General features: G+C 41.1%; 1 protein-coding gene across 3 annotated transcripts in view; it reads left to right on the top strand.

The window, feature by feature from the left end:
* Positions 1-17,861, top strand: part of LOC310709034 (uncharacterized protein) — a 431,701-nt gene that overhangs the window by 162,659 nt on the left and 251,181 nt on the right. Inside the window, exon 4 of one of the 3 annotated variants that reach the window (XR_014527294.1) lies at positions 2,022-2,220. The exons of the other annotated variants lie outside the window; for them this stretch is intronic. The gene's annotated coding sequence lies outside the window, so the exon portion shown is untranslated. Of the gene's footprint in view, positions 1-2,021; positions 2,221-17,861 lie in introns of those variants that run through there. 3 annotated transcript variants of the gene reach the window in all.

A 17,861-nucleotide genomic window follows, 5' to 3' on the forward strand; every position in this document is an offset into this window, starting at 1 on the left:
TTACATACTGCTGTTTCTTAAAATCCACTATATGGTTTCTTCATTATTTTAAATGTTTTCTATTAATAAAGATGTGTTTATTTAAATCCTGCCATCAAGTCGATGTTCTTTATTTCTGCAAATATATTACAAAAGGTTCCAACTCTTTTTCAAAGTCACTGTGGTGCTTTTCCCGTAGGCTATCCATCCGTTTTGCCAGTTCTGCATAATTCATCAATTTCTCTTGCCGTTGTTCTTTTGTTGGAATTTCTCCAGTCTTCCAGTTTTGTGCTATCAGAATTCTCGCCACCATAGTAACATACATAAAGAATGTCCTCTTCTCTTTCAGCAGATCTTGACCTAAAATACTTAACAGGAAGGCTTCTGGTTGCTTAACAAATGTTATTTTCCACATTTTCTTCAATTCATTGTGTATCATTTCCCAATATATTTTTACATTTTTACAGTCCTACCACATATGATAAGAAGTACCTTAAGCCTCACACCTCCAACACTCACTCTTTTCATTTTTATACATTTTTGCTAATTTGCTAATTTGGTTATATATACCATCTATACATCATCTTCATGTAATTCTCTCTCAGCAATATACAGTCCGTGAATTTCAAATTTACTTTCCACAGTTTTGTCCAGTCTTCAAATTGTATATTGTGGCCTATATCTTGTGCCCATTTTATCATCACCGACTTTACTTCATCTTTAGTTTCCCATTCCAAAAGGACACTGTATGTTTTTTTTAATAATTTTGAATTTTCTTCTATCACTTCCTTTTGGAATTTGGAAACCGAATTTGAAAAACCTTTCTTATTATCCTCTTTGAAAATATCCTTTAGTTGTTTATGGTGCAACCAAATTTGAAGATGTTCTTTTATTTCTTCATATTCTTTCAGTTTTAGTTTTCCCTCCTGTTCTACCAATAATTTTCTATATGTTGGCCATTCTCCCTTTCCCCCCAATGTTTTAAGTGACAATGCCTCAATAGGTGATAGCCACCAAGGTGTCTTAAAGGTAAAGGTAAAGGTAAAGGGACCCCTGACCATTAGGTCCAGTCGTGACCAAATCTGGGGTTGTGGCGCTCATCTTGCTTTATTGGCCGAGGGAGCCAGCGTACAGCTTCCGGGTCATGTGGCCAGCATGACTAAGCCGCTTCTGGTGAACCAGAGCAGCGCACGGAAACGCCGTTTACCTTCCCGCCAGAGCGGTACCTATTTATCTACTTGCACTTTGACATGCTTTTGAACTGCTAGGTTGGCAGGAGCAGGGACCGAGCAATGGGAGCTCACCCCGTTGCGGGGATCCGAACCGCCAACCTTCTGATCGGCAAGTCCTAGGCTCTGTGGTTTAACCCGCAGCGCCACCCGCGTCCCTACCAAGGTGTCTTAAATTCTAGTAATTCTTTATATTTTCCCCAAACTTTGAACAATGATCTCCTTATTATATGATTGTGGAACCCTTTATGTACGTATTTTTGCCTTTCCATACCATAAGCATGCCACCCAAACCTGTTGTCATGTCCTTCCAGTTCCAGTTCTGTTATTTCCTCCTTATCTAACCACAGGCATCACCCTTGAGCAACTTGGAGGAAAAGCTATGGGGAAAGTGGTCCTCCACCTCCTCTTCATCAGCCCTCCTCTGTACAGGCTCAGCCACTCAAAGTCAGCTCAAAAGCAAAAATGTCTTGAAATGCTTCTAGAAGGTGCAGATGGTTCAGCTATGGTGAATCTTCAGGAAGAGGGAATCTAGGATTCCTGCCTTTTCAAGTGGCAAATTATGATGTAGAACAGGGGTAGGCAACCTAAGGCCCGGGGGCGGGGGGCGGATCTGGCCCAATTGCTTTCTAAATCCTTTAGACGGTCCAGATGGTCCAGGAATCAGTGTGTTTTTACATGAGTAGAATGTGTCCTTTTATTTAAAATGCCTCTCTGGATTATTTGCGGGGCATAGGAATTCGTTCATTTTTTTTCTTTTCAAATTACAGTGGTACCTTGGGTTACATACGCTTCAAGTTACATATGCTTCAGGTTACAGACTCTGCTAACCCAGAAATAGTACCTCGGGTTAAGAACTTTGCTTCAGGATGAGAACAGAAATCGCGCAGCAGCAGCAGCGGGAGGCCCCATTAGCTAAAGTGGTGCTTCAGGTTAAGAACAGTTTCAGGTTAAGAACGGACCTCCGGAACGAATTAAGTACGTAACCAGAGGTACCACTGTATAGTTTGGCCCACCACATGGTCTGAGGGACGGTGGACTGGCCCACGGCTGAAAAAGGTTGCTGACCCCTGGTGCAGAAGGACTCCAGTTCTATATCCAATACCTCAAGGATCGCCTCTCCCCATATGAACGCACCTGGACCGCTGGGGTGGGTCTCCACCCCCCACTGCTCCATAACATGGAGGTTCCCCAGCCATAACTGACACTTGTTTATACAGCCATCATTACTCAGGCTTAGAATAATAGAATTATAGAGCTGGAAGGGACCACAACGATCATCTATTCCAACCCCTGCAATGCGGGAATCTTTTGTCCTACTTGGGGCTGAACCAAAGTTAGTCCTACTCAGAGTAGACTGATTGAAATTCATTGACATGGACTAACTTAGGTTCATTCATTTCTTCTTCTATTATTATTATTATTATTATTATTATTATTATTATTATTATTATTGGACAAAGTAATCATCATAAATAAATAAGAATAAAAATGTGCACCCCACCACCGGGACCATTCCGTTATAACTATCCAGCCTCCCAAAATTTCAATGGTTTGACCCCTTTCCATTTTAACAGTACAAATTCTACAAACACCCTCCCTATCTCCTCAAAATAATTTCTCCTGCATATTCCCCGTGTTACCGTAATGGTGCATGTTAATTCATCATTAATAGCTATGTCCCGCACCTCTTTATACCATTCTTCCATTTTATATTCTGCTTGCCCCTTCCACTTCCTAGCTATAATAATTTGTGCAGCTGTCAATAAATTTGTGAGCAAGTCCTTCATAGCCTGTGAACCTCCACCCCATCGTAAATTGATAATAATGCTACCTCTGGACTTTTGGTCAGCTTTTTTTTTTTTTTTCATAAAAATTTTTATTGCATTTTTTCCAGATAAAGATAACCAGTCAGATGTACAAAGAAGCAAGAACAACAAGAAAAGAAAAGAAAGAAAATGAATCATTTCCAAGCTTATTTCAGTCTTCTATCGGACTTCCCCGAATCCCCCACACAATGCATTCTTAACAATAAAATTATCAGCAAATTATAACCTTGTTTCATATGTTTCTTTTGTACTTTCAAATCGTTGCATTTTAAGTTTAAATTACTTATTATCCATTTACTTTAAAAACCAATATAATATCATTTTAAACATTTAAACATTTAATCCTTTCATTAATATTACCTAGTTTCATATATTGTCCACTCTCGTTGCTGGAGCTAACCATTCCAAATCGTGCGAATTTTTATAGTTCATATAATTTATAAAATTTTTGCAAATAGTCCTTAAATTTTTTCCAGTCCTCCTTGATTGCTTCTTCTCCCAAATCTCGGATTCTGGCAGTCATCTCGGCCAATTCCATATAGTCCATTAATTGCGTTTGCCACTCTTCCAGCGTGGGCAAATCTTGAGTCTTCCAATATTTGGCAATAAGAATTCTTGCTGCTGTAGTTGCGTACATAAAGAACGTTCTATCCTTCTTTAACACCTTTTGGCCGACAATGCCCAAGAGGAAGGCCTCCGGTTTCTTAGGGAAGGTGTACTTAAACACCTTTTTTAACTCATTATAGATCATTTCCCAGAAGGCCTTCACTCTTGGACAGGTCCACCAGAGGTGAAAGAAAGTCCCTTCAGCCTCCTTACACTTCCAGCATTTATTATCAGACAAATGGTATATCTTAGCAAGCTTGACTGGGGTCATGTACCACCTGTATATCATTTTCATAATGTTTTCTTTCAGGGCATTACATGCCGTAAATTTCATACCGGTGGTCCATAACCTTTCCCAGTCTTCAAACATAATGTTGTACCCAATGTCTTGAGCACATTTTATCATGGCTGATTTGACTGTCTCATCCTGAGTGTTCCATTTAAGCAGCAAGTTATACATTCTTGATAATAACTTAGTCTTTGGTTCTAACAGTTCTGTCTCTAGTTTCGATTTTTCCACCTGGAATCCTGTTTTTTTGTCCAACTTAAAAACCTCATGAATTTGGGCGTAATGAAACCAGTCCTGCACCTTATTCTTTAATTTTTCATAGCTCTGCAGTCTCCAATTTTCTCCAATTTTTTCTACTATTTCCCAATATTTCGGCCAGCCGGCCTCCATATTGGTTTTTTTCCGAGCCTTGGCCTCCACTGGTGATAACCACCTCGGGGTCTTACTTTCTAATAAGTCTTTGTATTTTGTCCAGACCATAAATATTGCTTTTCTAACAATATGATTTTTGAACATTTTGTGTGTTTTTACCTTGTCATACCACAAATATGCATGCCATCCTAACGAGTTGTTAAAACCTTCCAGATCTAGGACATCAGTGTTCTCTAACAGAAACCAATCTTTCATCCAGCAGAAGGCTGCAGCTTCATAGTATAACCTTAAGTCTGGCAGGGCAAACCCCCCTCTTTCCTTTGCATCAGTTAATATTTTAAACTTTATTCGGGGCTTTTTGCCCTGCCAAACAAACTTTGAAATATCCTTCTGCCACTTTCCAAAACATTCCACTCTGTCCACGATCTGTAGGGTTTGAAACAAAAACAACATCTTTGGCAATACGTTCATCTTTATAGCTGCAATTCGGCCCAACAAGGAAAGTTTCAATCTTGACCAAGATTCTAGGTCTTTTTTAACCTCTGACCAACATTTTTCATAGTTATCTTTAAATAAGTTCAGATTTTTGGAGGACAGGTTGACCCCCAGGTATTTCACTTTTTTAACCACATTTAATTCTGTTTCCTTCTGAAACCCATCTGTTTCTAAAGGTGTCAAGTTCTTTCCCAAAACCTTAGTTTTTTGTTTATTCAACTTAAATCCCGCCACCTGACCAAACTCCTGAATCAGTTCTAAAACTCTTTTTGTACTAGATTCTGGCTCCTGTAGTGTTAAAACCAAATCATCTGCAAAAGCTTTCAGTTTGTATTGTTTTGTTCCGACCCGTATTCCTTGTACCTGCCGGTCCTTCCTAATCATATTCAGGAGTACCTCCAGGACCGAAATAAATAATAGGGGGGAAAGGGGGCACCCCTGCCGTGTTCCTTTTTCAATTTGGAACTCTTCTGTCACCACGTTGTTCACTATCAACTTAGCTTTTTGTTCTGAATAAATTGCTTCTATACCATTTTCAAACCCCCGTCCCACTCCCATCCCTTCCAAGTTTTTCTTCATAAACTTCCAAGAAATGTTATCAAAGGCCTTCTCTGCATCGATAAAGATTAGCACTGCTTTAGTGTTAATATTTGTTTGTAAAAGTTCCAGAATGTCAATAATGTTCCTGGTGTTGTCAAACAAATGCCTGCCTGGGAGAAAGCCTGCTTGGTCCTTATGAATTACTTCATTTCATACCTTTTTAAGTCTACTTGCCAAAATGTCTGCAAATATTTTGTAATCCACATTTAGGAGTGAGATGGGACGGTAGTTCTTAAGCTGAGTCTTTTCAGTTTCCACTTTAGGTATCAATGTGATGAAAGCTTCTTTCCACGTTTCTGGTGCCCTTCCTCCCCCCATAATCTGATTGCAAACCTCCATTAATGGTTGTATCAAATAGTCCTTTAACATCCTATAGTACTTGGAGGTAAGTCCATCTGGGCCTGGAGATTTTCCCAACTGCATGTTCTGAATGGCATCCTCAATTTCCTGTTGTGTTATTTTGTAATTCAAGATTGATCTCTTCTCCTGAGATAGTTCTGGTAAACCGTTGGCTTTTAAAAATTGATCCATCTCAGACACTTCCTCAGGCCCTTGCGTGTACAATTTTTAAAAATATTTCTGGAAACACTTTCTAATTTCCCCTGGTTTCTGGATGTTTTTCCCTTCAACCTCTAGATTGGTGACATAATTTAATTTTTGTCTTTTTTTCAACTGCCATGCTAGCAGTTTTCCACATTTGTTAGCTGATTCAAAAGATCTTTGTTTCATTTGTTTAATTTTCCATTCCACTTCTTGGTTTATCAATTTCGTGTATTGTGACTGGTGGAATTTGATTTCTCTCAGAATCTCTTTTGATTTTGGTTTTGATCTCAATTTTTTCTCTCCGTCTCTTATCTTCTCTAATATCTTATCCTTTTTTCCATTCCAGAGTTTTTTCTTAATCGTATTCTGTTGTATCAGAAACCCTCTCATTACAGCTTCACTTGCGTCCCAGATTATTCTTTTTTCCACCGAGGTGTTCAAATTAATTTCAAAATAGTCCTTTAAAACTTTTTGGGCCTTCTTTACAATCTCTTGATCTCTTAGCAAGTTGTCATTCATTTTCCATCTGAAGGAGCCGGATGGAGTAAATCTCACTTCCATTTTCAGAGCATTATGGTCGGAGCAGGTCTTTGGGCAGATTTCCACTTTTATAGTCTTAGGTGCCAGCCCTCTAGTTGTCCAAATTTGGTCGATTCTTGTCCATGACAGGTGGGCCTCAGAAAAGAAAGTTCCCTCTTTACCCAGAGGATTCCTTGTCCTCCAGATATCAATCAAGTCCATGTTGTCTGTCAGTTCAAAAAAAGTTTTAGGTAGTCTGCCATCCTTAGTTAGGTTTTGATTTTGTGACTTATCCATAAGAGTAGAGACCACCCCATTCATGTCTCCCATCATAATGATGTTAGAATAGTCCAGATAGTCCAGCAGTGTCTCATGCAGCTTCTTGTAAAATTCCGATTTCCCCTCATTTGGTGCGTAAATTCCTACTATCAAAACTTTTTCTCCTTGTGTTTGTATTTCAATTGCCAGGATTCTTCCTTGTTCATCTTTAAACAAAAATTTCGGTGACAAGTTCTCCTTTGCGTAGATCACCACGCCTCTCTTCTTAACTCTGTCTGATGAAATAAATTCTTGGCCTAGTCTTTTATTAATTAACACTTTCCTGTGGAGTCTAGTCACATGCGTTTCCTGCAGGCAAATTATGTCCAGATGTTCTTTTTTCAAAATATGAAAGATCCTTTTCCTTTTCTCCGGGGAATTTGCTCCATTAATGTTCCAACTGTACAGCTGCAGAGACATCCTGAATCAATCTGTTGTTTCTATTCTGGGGTGTCCTTCTTTTCTTCCGAACCCGAGGGTGTAGGTATTGGTCCTATTCCAGGCGGTGGCGGTGGCCAAGAAGCTGCTGCTCCCTTCTGAAGATCTTCTCCGTGGTCGTGCAGGAACTTCTGGTTGTCTTCTGTTGTTTTAATTTTAACTTTCTTTCCTTTGTAATTGAAGGATAAACCTTGGGGAAACTCCCACCTGTAAGGAATTGCGTTGCCTCTCAAAAGTTTTGCTAAATCTGTGTATGCAGTCCTAAGATCCAAAAGTTGTTTTGGGATATCTCTATAAATTTCCGCTCTTTTACCTTGGATATCAAGTGATTTCTTAAAATGAAGGTCTAATATTTTGTCTCTCTCCTGTTTAGTCCTCAAAATAATCAGACAGTCTCTAGGTCTGTCCTTCCTTGCTGCTCTTCCCAATCTGAACGCAGTTGTTATTTTAAAGTCTTTATCTTCTTCTATACCCCAGAACTTAGAAAATTCTGCTGTCAAGTAGCCAGTCAAGTCTTCTTTCTCAAGCTCTGGGATGGATCGTAGTCTTAAATTATTTTCCCGATTTCTCAGTTCCACCATAGACAGGTAGGCCTGCTGGTCACTAATATGCTTATGTAGTGGCCTTACCTCTCCTTTTAATTCGTCCACTTTCTGGTTTGCTTGGTCTGCTTTTGAATTTGCAGCCTCAGCCAATTTCCGATTCTCAGAAGTGGCGTCTTTTAAATTCCCAATTGCTTGTGAATGTTGTGCCACTTGTTCAGATAATTTTGTAATAGAGGATGTGGCTAAGTCAATTTTTGCTGTTTGATCATCTACCTTCTTATTTAAAATTGCGAATTGTTGTAGCATTTCATTTAGAAGAGTATCAGATCCCCTTGCAGCCATATCCTCTGTTGTTGGCTGTTCAGCTTCCTTTAGTACAGCTGTTGTTGGCAGTTCAGCTCCCTTTAATACAGCTGGAACTGATGATCTGCGTGCCTGAGTAGTCAAAGTTGTTTGCACAAGTTGGCCTTTCCCTGCTTTCGCTTTTGCAGATCTTGTTTTCGGAGGGCCACTCATTCCACACCTGTCTATGAGTCAAGGTCAAGTTGTCTATTGTCCCATGGGAAAGACAGTTCCTCAATGTAAATAACCAAACAGCAGAGAGTCAAAACAAAGTTAGTTCCCAGGAGTTTGTAAATCCCAAGTTCCACTAGAGGGAGTATTGTTACAGTTCAGGAGAGAAAGAGAAAAGTTTAGCCGCCATTAAAGTCCCTGCGACTAAATAGTTTAACAATAGTCCTTAAAACTTTTTCCACTTGCAGAACCCTTCCCAAGTTACCATTAAGTTTCTTCCAAAAGGTGCAGGCTACAGTTGCTTAATTGTATCTTCCAGTAGCGCCCCAATGTAACAGATTCAGATATATATTGTATCCGCAAAGACAGCTCTTTTCCCTTCTGTCAGCCCGAGGTTTGGTTCTTTAAATTTTTAAAGTCCACAGAAGGAGGAAAGTCCCAATTTAAGTCAACCCAAAAGTAGAGAGAAAAAAAAAGAAAACTTGCCTTTCCTTTCAATTACCAATTCCACCAACGCACGATACTTCCAAGTTTATAATCCCTTTCAACTGCTTCAAGCTTGTCAGTTCTTTGCCTTTGATCTTTAAGCATTGCCGGAAGACGGACTTCCTTTTTTTCGTCTCCCGCTTTCAGCCAAATTTCAAAATTTGTAATTTGTAATCCAAAATAGAGTAATTCTCTTTTCTTTTCTTTCTGTAAAAATGCTTTTGTTGTGCTATTGATGATGTATTTGAATTTGGAACCTGGAAAAAAGCAAATAAAAAATATGATTAAAAAAACAAAAACAAAATAGAGTAATTCTTATTCACGAGTAGATGATTTAAAATCCAATGTTAAGGAAGAAAGGTCAGCGCTCATCAGCAACAGCCGCACGGCTTCGCTCCCGCAGAAAGAGCGATGAACTCACAGCACCGCTTCCCCTCCGCGCTTCCGGAGCCCCTTACGGGGTCCCTTCTTCGTTTTGGGGGTCGCTCCAGGTGCCCGCCGAGTCCCACGGCCACGGGCTCACTCTGCCCGTGGTTTATATTAATGGATCGTCGCTGTGCCGTAGCGAACGATCCTTTCCTGCGGAGCCCCTCTTCAGAGACTGAAGAGGACCGCCATTGCTTGTTTCGCGCCGCCTCCAGAAGTCTGGACTTTTGGTCAGCTTTAACCCAGTGATTTCTGTTATCTCTTTAAACACCCATTGCCATTTTTTATTTTTTACATATTTACACCCCTACTACATGTGAACATAATTCCGTTTCCTGGCACCCCCTCCAACATAACACCGAATATTCCTTGTTAGGTTCATTCATTTCAAAGGGAATACCCTACCAAAAAAAATGTAGTTGGATACAACCCTCAGCACTTAAAGTTTGCTATCAATATCAGATGACTTACTGCAGGAATGAGGCAGCTCAGTGGCCAAATGTGGCCCTCCAGGCCTCTCTACCTGGCCATTGGAACTTTTTATTTTTTATATTTTTTTATTAAGCTCATGTACCACCCTTCATCCACAGATCACAGGGTGGCTTATAGTATAAAAACGCAGAATACATAACATAATAACAAAAACAAACCAATAAAAATAATATTCCCTCAGGGACCACACCTCTCACTCACCATGCTTCACACCTTAAAGATTTTTACTGGATTGGAATGAGTCCTTGAACTCTTACAACGCCTTTTTCTTGTCTGGATGGATGTAGAAAGGATTGTAGATAGGTAGACTATGGTATGAAGGTAAAAACTACAATTATCACTCCACTCACTTTTGCTACTTGCCCTGTCTGTCACTGTGGCCTATGACCCTCAGAAAGTAGCCCACAAGGAAATGCAGCTCTCAGGCTCAGAAGGATTCCTCACGCCCAACATATACAGTGAGGGGGGGAAGTATTTGATCCCCTGCTAAATTTGCCCATTTGCCCTCTGACGAAGAAATGACCAGTCCATAATTTAAATGGTAGGTTTATCGTAGCTGTGAGAGACAGAATAACAACACCTCACATTATATTTCTATGCTATCAGTGTCATCCTCTAGATGTCAGGCTAACCATCTTGCTCACCGAATTTTGTGGGAACGTGGATCTTTCTTGCTGTCACTGCTCATTGCTTTGTTTTAACTGCTGTTTTTTATTGAATCTTGTCCGCTGCTTCATTTTTTATTGTTGCCATTTGTTATCTAAGATTATCCACCTTCGTTTGTAGCAGTTTCCAGAGCAGGTAGGTCTGTTCCATCAGTTGCAGCAGAAGAGCTGTGTATCTGAAGAAGTGTATCTGAAGAAGTGTGCATGCACACGAAAGCTCATACCAAGAACTAACTTAGTTGGTCTTTAAGGTGCTACTGGAAGGAATTTTTTTATTTCGACTATGGCAGACCAACACGGCTACCTATCTGTAAGCAGAAGAGCAAAGAGACTTGTGGTACCTTAAAGACTGATACAGTTATTATAAGACTAAAACAGTATACAGTACACTTGTACACTTCTTTGGATGTGGGAAATATTATTCTGAATCACAGAACTCTCTCTCTCTCTCTCTCTCTCTCTCTCTCACACACACACACACACACACACACACACTTACTTACCAGGGATTATGAACCAGTGAGGTCAGAGAGAAAGGAAATGTTTTCACTCTGACCTCACTGTTTATAATCCCTCTTTCAACAATTTGTGTGTGCGTATACTTACACCCAAGCACTTGTTATACAAAAATCAACTTATTCAAACGCAAGAAATGAGTATCCAAATCTTGATATATACACACCACAGATTCAGATATCCAAACAGCCAGACCTGCTTCTAGTACTGTAAGCAAATACGCAGCCTAAAACAAGGCTTACTTTTTTGTGCTTTGCTGGTCTACGGCAGCCATTTTGCCAGAAACCATGGTGGGATGGAGGGGGAAAGAGGGAGAGGTCAGACAAATAACTGATTGCCTTTTGCAAGGTTTCAGCGGTTACCCCGGATTTTCCCTGTGTTCTTTTGTCATCCTGGGGTCAAAATTCTATGGTCAGGAATGCATTAGAAATTTCTCCATAGGAAAAAAATGGAAATTGCCTCATTGTTATGCAAACGTTGGCCTAAAAAAAGATTTCCTGAAAACGCATTGTGTTCATAGAGCAGGACCTGCACTTAATGTAGCTGATGAAGTGGACCATCAACCCCATTCTGAACCATAGTCATTAAGGTGCCATCAGGTTCTTTGTTGTTTCTCCAACAACAGACTAACATGGCTGCCTCTGTGGAAATTTACACAGTTCTGATGTTCTGTGAGATTGTGGGTAAAAAAAAAACATTGTAGTCCCCTGGGATGGGACCCCTCAATCTTAGAGTCAATCCAGTCTGTGGGAGAGGATGCCTGGGAAATAAAGTGCTTCCACTTGGCAGCTTATTATGGACTTCTTATTTCTTTCCAGGCACAATTCAAGGTGCTCATTTTGCTCTATGGGCGCTGCTTCCACATAACAGCTTATTGTGGAGTCCTCGATGCTCATCCACAAGTTTTGCATGACTTCACCCTCATCAAAATACCATACTATATCCCTGCTCCCCTTCTAACTTTAATCCAGATTTACTTTTCTTGTGAGCCTTCCCCCCCCCCCCCATACTGGATTTTCTGCAGAAGTGGTAAAGCTGAATCAAATGGGAACATAATATAGGATGTCATTTTGATGAGGATGTTGTCCTGTGAAATGCTGCACAAAAGATGCATGCATGAGCAGCCCCAAGCCCACTACTGGCTGCCATGCGGAAGCAGCACTCACAGATCCAAAGTAGCCTAGAAGACAATAGGAAGCCCGTGGAGACCCTGGTTAAATGCACTTTCGTTGGACTGCTGCTTCCTTCACTATAAGGAGCTTTTATATCAAGCATGTTACAATAACTACGCCCAATGTTTTGAAGTGTAATCTTGTTGAAATACAATTGTTAGTCTGAATCCTACAACAAAATCACAGCTTTCCCCACAAATGGATTTGAAAAGAGCTTCAAGTTGATAACCAACCACTTCAGATATTGCAGCGAGTGCAAAGACAATAGTGCTTCACACTTCCTCTCTCTGCATTTCTATGCCTCTCATCGAAAGGAAAAAGAAAAGCCCAGTTTCAGAAGAAAATATACACCTCACAGTGGGGAGCAACTATGTAATAACAACAACAACAACAACAACAACAACAATTTATTTGTACCCCACACATCTGGCTGGGTTTCCCCAGCCACTCTGGGTAGCTTCCAACAAGGATTCAAAATACATTAAAATGTCCCACACTAAAAACTTCCCTGTATCATTCTCCCCCACCACCATTGGACTTCAGGAGATGGGAGAGAAACAATAAACCCAGTCTCCTTCTTACGGTTTCTTTAGCACATTCAAAGATGCTCTGATATATCTTGGAGTCTCAGGCATTATTGCAATGGATCCAGGAATATTTCAAATGTAAGAAGCCAGTACTCTGTCACTAACAGGAGTCACTATTTTTCCCAGTTCAAAAGGGCTTCCTTTATTATTGTCCATATTCAGCATTAACTGGATCATCTGTACCCAGTCATTGGGTAGCTGGGTTCAAGCCTTGTTTTGGATAAAAAGGTATGATGAAGTTTTTAGTGCTATCAGAAAACACTAACACTGGACCCCGCCTTCTTCTTCTTCTATTTTTGCAGTGTTATCCAACAGCCAGATAATATACAGTCATACCTTGGATCTCAAATGTCTTGGCTCCCAAACAAATTGACTCCCAAATGATCAAATCCTGGAAGTGAGTTTTCGAATGATTTTCAGAAGCTGAATGTCTGGCATGGCTTCCGCAGCTTCCGATTGGCTGCAGGAGCTTCTTAAAGCCAATTGGAAGCTGCGCTTTGGTTTCTGAAGGTTTTAGAAGTCGAATGGACTTCTGTAACAGATTGTGTTTGACTTCTGGACCACAGGTATGAAGTTTACGGCATGTAATGCCTTTAGAGAGAATATTATGAAAATGATATACAGGTGGTACATGACACCAGTCAAGCTTGTAAAAATCTATCATTTGCCCGATAATAAATGTTGGAAATGTAAAGAGACTGAAGGTACATTCTTTCACCTTTGGTGGACGTGCCCAAGGATTAAGGCTTTCTGGGAGATGATTTATAATGAAATGAAAAGGGTATTTAAATATACCTTTCTGAAGAAACCAGAGGCCTTTCTCCTGGGCATGATCGGCCAATTGGTGCCAAAGAAGGATAGAACTTTTTTTATGTATGCTACAACAGCAGCAAGAATACTTATCGCAAAGCACTGGAAGACACAAGATCTACCCACCAGGGAAGAATGGCAGATGAAGGTGATTGACTACATGGAATTGGCAGAAATGACTGGCAGAATCCGAGACCAGGGAGAAGAGTCGGTGGAAGAAGATTGGAAAAAATTTAAAGTATATTTACAAAAATATTGCAAAATTAATGAATGTTAGAATGATGTCAGAATGAAGTTAAGTGGTTTAAGCAGCAATGTTATAAAGGTGTATGTAAAAATGGATTATTAACAGGTGAGAATCGAAAGTTATAATATATTAAGTTAAAGAATTAAGATAAAAACAAAGAGGGAAAGAAATTGCTGAATTAACTAACTGAATTGGAATACAAAAAAGGGAGGTGTGAGGAGGTCAGGGAAGCAAGGAAATGAATGTAAGGTGGAACGATTGATGTATTTCTTTACGTGTTTTTTATCTTTTTTGTATTTATCTTTTATTCTTATTTCTGTCTTTTCTCTTTATTTATGTAATTTTCTTCTTTGAAACTTTAATAAATATCATTTAAAAAACAACAACAGATTGTGTTTGACTTCCAAGGTACGACTGTACATTGAATTGTAGGGGGAATAAGATGGGGTCTTGCAGCACTCCACACTGATCCCAATGTAAAGGGAGGCAGGAAGAGAGCAATTGCTTGTTATCATCCTTTCCCTGCCAGGAATGACTGTAATCATTTGAGTGGTCCTGAAAAACACCCTACCAGGCCCTCTTCTCATTGTATACCCCCAGTCCTCATGATAGTATCAAATCATACCCAAAAGATCTACTATTATTGATGACATTCATAAAGCAAAGCAGGGTCTGGTATGGTTTCAAATCGGACGGGAGACCATGTGTTGAGATTCCTGCATTGCAGGGGGTTGGACTAGATGCCCCCAGAGTTCACTGCCAACTCTACAATTCTATGAGTCGATGATCTTAAGATTGTCAACCAAAGTGCATGACTCCTCCTCCCCATCCTCTCTTTTAACACAACACATTTGTAATGTGTTCTAGTGTTCCCTGATTTGGAATGCATCATTTCAGAATGAAATGGGCTATACAAAGTGAAAGGCTTGTATTTAAATCAACTGAACTTTCTAATTCAGATGAACTGCATCCAAGAGTATTAAAAGAACTGGCAGATGTGATCTCAGAACCACTGGCAGTCATCTTTGAGAATTCCTGTTGTCCCTATTTTCAAAAAGGGGGGGGGGGAAGGACCCAAATAATTACCGCCCAGTCAGTCTGACATCAATACCAGGGAAGATTCTGGAGCAGATCATTAAGCAAACAGTCTGTGAGCACCTAGAAAGGAATGCTGTGATCACCAATAGTCAGCATGGATTTCTGAAAAATAAGTCATGTCAGACTAACCTGATCTCGTTTTTTGACAGAATTACAAGCCTGGTAGATGAAGGGAACGCAGTGGATGTAGCCTACCTTGATTTCAGCAAGGCATTTGACAAGGTGCCCCATGATATTCTTGTAAAGAAGCTGGTAAAATGTGGTCTTGACTATGCTACCACTCAGTGGATTTGTAACTGGCTGACTGACCGAACCCAAAGGGTGCTCATCAATGGTTCCTCTTCATCCTGGAGAAGAGTGACTAGTGGGGTGCCACAGGGTTCTGTCTTGGGCCCGGTCTTATTCAACATCTTTATCAACGACTTGGATGATGGACTCAAGGGCATCCTGATCAAATCTGCAGATGACACCAAATTGGGAGGGGTGGCTAACACCCCAGAGGACAGGATCACACTTCAAAACGACCTCGACAGATTAGAGAACTGGGCCAAAACAAACAAGATGAATTTTAACAGGGAGAAATGTAAAGTATTGCACTTGGGCAAAAAAAATGAGAGGCACAAATACAAGATGGGTGACACCTGGCTTGAGAGCAGTACATGTGAAAAGGATCTAGGAGTCTTGGTTGACCACAAACTTGACATGAGCCAACAGTGTAACGCGGCAGCTAAAAAAGCCAATGCAATTCTGGGCTGCATCAATAGGAGTATAGCATCTAGATCAAGGGAAGTAATAGTGCCACTGTATTCTGCTCTGGTCAGACCTCACCTGGAGTACTGTGTCCAGTTCTGGGCACCACAGTTCAAGAAGGACACTGACAAACCGGAACGTGTCCAGAGGAGGGCAACCAAAATGGTCAAAGGCCTGGAAACGATGCCTTATGAGGAACGGCTAAGGGAGCTGGGCATGTTTAGCCTGGAGAAAAGGAGGTTAAGGGGTGATATGATAGCCATGTTCAAATATATAAAAGGATGTCATATAGAGGAGGGAGAAAGGTTGTTTTCTGCTGCTCCAGAGAAGCGGACACGGAGCAATGGATCCAAACTACAAGAAAGAAGATTCCACCTAAACATTAGGAAGAACTTCCTGACAGTAAGAGCTGTTCGACAGTGGAATTTGCTGCCAAGGAGTGTGGTGGAGTCTCCTACTTTGGAGGTCTTTAAGCAGAGGCTTGACAACCATATGTCAGGAGTGCTCTGGTGGTGTTTCCTGCTTGGCAGGGGGTTGGACTCGATGGCCCTTGTGGTCTCTTCCAACTCTATAATTCTATAATTCCATAATTCACAAATGTGAGAAATTAAATGCATATATTTAGCATCACCTGTGAAACTCCCTAGCGTTACAGTGGTACCTCAGGTTAAGTACTTAATTCGTTCCGGAGGTCTGTTCTTAACCTGAAACTGTTCTTAACCTGAAGCACCACTTTAGCTAATGGGGCCTCCTGCTGCCACTGTACCGCTGAAGCACAATTTCTGTTCTCATCCTGAAGCAAAATTCTTAACCTGAAGCACTATTTCTGGGTTAGCGGAGTCTGTAATCTGAAGCGTATGTAACCTGAAGCGTATGTAACCCAAGGTACCACTGTATATTTAATTTGAATGCAGGATTAACACATTTGATAGGAGGCTACAGAGTGCTAAAGAAATGTGTACTGAAAATATATACACCACTCTCAGCTCCTTTGCAACGAGGTGACATGAGAATGAGGCAGAAAACTGGGTGCCTCTTTAGCAGAGGAAGAGAACGGTTGAGAAATCAAAGAACAGGTTTCAGCACAGCAGTATTCTGAAGCAGCTACTTGCTCCCCTCCACACACATCAGTGTCCAGGTTCTTGATGCTTGGGCCAGTTAACGCACATGGGAGGTGGAATGTTGTCACTTTGGACAGCACCCTGAAGTATTAAAAGAGGACGAGAGTGACTTTCTTTCAGTCAGTCTTCTAGGTAATGTCCAGAGTCACTTCCAGACACAGCATTGAGAGTCCCAAGTTCTCATGTCCTTGAGATTCCACAGCAAGCAAGAGATGTGCAACTTTGTCTGCAAAATGGTGGGCAAGCATAGACTTCATCAGGTTGTTCATCATCCCCGGCACCTTGACTGGATGGCTCTTTACAGATTTAAGGGCCACTACAGCTGCCACAAGGGGCACGGGTGGCGCTGTGGGTTTTAACCACAGAGCCTAGAACTTGCCAGTCAGAAGGTCTGCAGTTCGAATCCCCGTGACAGGGTGAGCTCCCGTTGCTCGGTCCCTTCTTCTGCCAACCTAGCAGTTTGAAAGCATGTCAAAGTGCAAGTAGATAAATAGGTACCGCTCTGGCGGGAAGGTAAGCGGCGTTTCTGTGCACTGCTCTGGTTCGCCAGAAGTAGCTTAGTCATGCTAGCCACATGACCCGGAAGCTGTACACCGACTCCCTTGGCCAATAAACCGAGATGAGCGCTGCAACCCCAGAGTCGGCCACGACTGGACCTAATGGTCAGGGGTCCCTTTATCTTTTTACAGCTGCCACAGCAGTCTATGTAAAGTTAACTCTGTGGCAAGTGGTTGAGTGCTGTGTGTAGCGGAATACAATGTGTGTTTTAGTAACTTACCCTCCTGGCTCCATCTGCCTGAGAATGTCACTAAGTCAGAAGCTGGGAAGCTGTGGGAGAACATACCTGAGAAAAGCACTGGCCATGGCCAACATATTGTTCCTCAGCTTTTGACATGGCAAGAATTTCAGATGCAAAGGGTGCAGGATGCCATCAATATCAGGGGGTGGGAACTCCTCAGGGAATTCTGGAATCCAATTGACTCAAGGGTCAGACTAAACCAACCAGATACAGTGGTACCTCGGGTTAAGTACTTAATTCATTCCAGAGGTCCATTCTTAAACTGAAATTGTTCTTAACCTGAAGCACCACTTTAGCTAATGGGTCTTCCTGCTGCCGCCACACTGCCGGAGCATGATTTCTGTTCTCATCCTGAAGCAAAGTTCTTAACCTGAGGTAATATTTCTGGGTTAGCGGAGTCTGTAACCTGAAGTGTAT

The sequence above is a fragment of the Podarcis liolepis genome (genome assembly GCF_965112155.1).
Source record: "Podarcis liolepis genome assembly, chromosome: 6".
Taxonomy (NCBI): Eukaryota; Metazoa; Chordata; class Lepidosauria; order Squamata; family Lacertidae; genus Podarcis; species Podarcis liolepis.